We start from the raw sequence: 3,716 nt of genomic DNA on the forward strand, positions 1-3,716 counted from the left end.
AATGTGTAGTAAACCACTGTTCTAGGCCTTGTGCTCTTCATTTTAACCACATAGGAGTTTATTAGAAGGACATCAGTAATAATTGTATATCTTACAGTTTTTGTCTAGTTTTCTTCTAGCATCTTACTGCTTTTATAGCCATATAGATTTAGTTCTCTCCAGCGTGCTATGGCATTTTAATGAATAACCAAAAGGAAAAATATATATGTTTAGCTTATTTGTTTTATAAGTGCTGAGAAGGTCATATTTACAGTTGGTGCTCACATTGGATTTATCTTCATCTTCTGTGGTAGATACATTAAATTGTGCACAATTTGTACCAAGATGAGCCCTTAGGGAGAATTTAATTGGTATACTTTCCCTCCTAACTAAATTATGACATGTAATAAAAAAGGAGGGAGAAGAACTCCACTCAGAGTATACCCAGGGCAGCATTGTGCTAATTCTAAAAGATAACATTTGTGTGGATTGAATTAGGAGAAATGTTGTCTTAAATATTAGGTTTTTCCTTTACCTTCTCTGTCTTGTCTTTTGGAGCTTCTGACTTTGTGATACACCTTAGTGCATCCATTCTCCCTCCCCACTTTTGGTAACTAAAATAAATTTCCAAGAAGGCAAACAGGAATATCTCTGTGAGAGAAGTAACCTGGTTTGTGGGAGAGACCGAAGGGTGTAGAATCTATTGGTGCTGACATACAACCAAGAAGTTGCCTTTATAAACAAACCAAATAACTACCTGTGCTTTGCCAAAGATGACAGTTTGTTGTTGTTGTTTTTTAGGAAGACAGCTATAAACCTAACTGATTAGTCAGTTCTTTCATTTTCAAACAGTACAGTATTCCTGTGTATCCAGAAGGATCCTTAGAAGTCTTTCTCTATGGTATTGTGAGCTTCTTGTATAATACCTCCTAGGAAGAAACAGTTAGAACTGGACATGGAACAAGAGACTGGTTCCAAATAGGAAAAGGAGTACATCAAGGCTGTATATTGTCACACTGCTTATTTAACTTATATGCAGAGTACATCATGAGAAATGCTGGACTGGAAGAAACACAAGCTGGAATCAAGATTGCTGGGAGAAATATCAATAAACTCAGATATGCAGATGACGTCACCCTTATGGCAGAAAGTGAAGAACTAAAAAGCCTCTTGATGAGAGAGAAAGAGGAGAGCAAAAAAGTTGGCCTAAAGCTCAACATTCAGAAAACGAAGATCATGGCATCCGGTCCCATCACTTCATGGCAAATAGATGGGGAAACAGTGGAAACAGTGTCAGACTTTATTTTTTGGGGTTCCAGAATCACTGCAGATGGTGACTGCAACCATGAAATTAAAAGACGCTTACTCCTTGGAAGAAAATTTATGACCAACCTAGATAGCATATTCAAAAGCAGAGACATTACTTTGCTGACTAAGGTCTGTCTAGTCAAGGCTATGGTTTTTCCTGTGGTCATGTATGGATGTAAGAGTTGGACTGTGAAGAAGGCTGAGCACCGAAGAATTGATGCTTTTGAACTGTGGTGTTGGAGAAGACTCTTGAGGGTCCCTTGGACTGCAAGGAGATCCAACCAGTCCATTCTGAAGGAGATCAACCCTGGGATTTCTTTGGAAGGAATGATGCTAAAGCTGAAACTCCAATACTTTGGCCACCTCATGAGAAGAGTTGACTCATTGGAAAAAACTCTGATGCTGGGAGGGATTGGGGGCAGGAGGAGAAGGGGACCACCGAGGATGAGATGGCTGGATGGCATCACGGACTCGATGGACGTGAGTCTGAGTGAACTCCGGAGATGGTGATGAACAGGGAGGCCCGGCGTGCTGCGATTCATGGGGTCGCAAAGAGTCGGACACGACTGAGCGACTGAACTGAACTGAAGGTAAGAGGAGCTGTGGGGTAATTTATCATGAACCTGCAGTAACAATGACAGGAGAGGTTTAGTTTTTTTGTTTGTTTGTTTTTTAAGAATTTTTTCTTTTTAGGGTCTCTTTTTTCTTCTGGGGAAAGTTTCTAAATATTGAATGCCTTTTTCTACAGAACAGTGTTCATTCTTCTGCCCAGGCTTCTTCCTTGAGCAAAATACTTTTTATTCAGCTTTATCAAACTAGGGAAAATAACGATGAGCAAATCCAGGATTTGAAGTGCAGTGAACTTCATCCTTAGAAAATAAACATTGTAGATTAGATTTTGTAAGGACCTTCTCCTCCGAGGTATCCTCAGTTATCAAACAGTTCCCCAGGGGGTCTACCAAGCGTCCTGGGTATCAAATTGGAGAAAAGTCCAGGCAACTGAAGACAGGCCAGACTGCTGTCCTCTGGACAGAGGTAGGCATGTTACAGTGCAATACATCTTTCCTCTCATACCAGATATAGGCATATCTGCAAGTTTTTAGCTAATGGCTGTCATTAAATTCACTTTCTCTTCAGATACAGCTACAGTTCTGTCATTTTAGAGGAAGGAGAAGAGAAGCACACTCCATATATAAAATGGTCTTTCTGGCTGGCTGTGTGTTTGAAAGCTTCCTCTCCCAATACTGGTAAAATGGACTTTCTAGAGAATTTTCATGGTCTGGGGAATAATTTACATCCGTGTTAGAGTTATGGTTTGGAAAATGTATGATATTGATAGTTGCTGATTTGTAAACTTACTTCTTCTGTGATTCTAAGAAAGCTCCTCATGTTGAGTGGCAAATTCTAAGTAGATGACTTTATATTCTTGATTAAAGAGTGTCATAGGTATTAGGAAATGCATTAAGAACTACAATAAATATTCCAAATGGAAAAAAGAAAGAAAAAAAAATATATATATATATACTGCTCAGAATTAGTGATAAAGTTTCATTTTACATCTTTTGTAACATTTAAACCTTATGACAACGTCCTCCTCATATATATATATATCTATATATATCTATATATATATATATATCTATATATATATATATATATATATATATCCATCAGTTAAGTTCAGTCATGTCCAACTATTTGCAACCCCATGGACTGCAGCACGCCAGGCTTCCCTGTCTATTAACAACTCCCAGAGCTTGATCAAACTCATGTCCATCGAGTCAGTGATGCCATCAAATCATGTCATCCTCTGTCACCCCTTCTCCTCTTCAATTTTTCCTAGTATCTGAATATTTTCCAGTGAGTCCATTCATTACATCAGGTGGCCAAAGTACTGGAGCTTCAGCTTCAGCATCAGTCCTTCCAATGAATATTCAGGACTGATTTCCTTTAGGATTGACTGGTTTGATCTCCTTACAGTCCAAAGGACTCACAAGAGTCTTCTCTAACATATCTCCATAACTTCTAGTAATTTCCTGGTTCTTCTGATAGTCTAGTCCCTTGATCCTTCTCATCCCTCTCATTCTGTCTTTCACTCCTCTGTCCTTTCACTCAGGGATTGAACCCCTGTCTCCTACACTGCAGGTGGATTCTATATCACTGAGTCACTGAGGCTTCCCAAATACGGGATAGTAGTTTATAAATGATTCCTTGCTACATAAAGTCAAACAATGTTATTGAGGTTATTATCTCAAAATATCTGAATTGAGCTTTCTGACCTTCTTCATCAACACTTCCCACGGTTTCCACTATCACCTTATATGGTGTTAGCTTTCAAAATTAGCTCTCTTAAATTCTGATTAGAGAAACCTGATTTCTCACATATTTGAGTCCCACAAAATTGGAATACAGAGTGTGTGGAAAAAATC

The sequence above is a fragment of the Budorcas taxicolor genome, chromosome X, assembly GCF_023091745.1.
Source record: "Budorcas taxicolor isolate Tak-1 chromosome X, Takin1.1, whole genome shotgun sequence".
NCBI classification, from domain to species: domain Eukaryota; kingdom Metazoa; phylum Chordata; class Mammalia; order Artiodactyla; family Bovidae; genus Budorcas; species Budorcas taxicolor.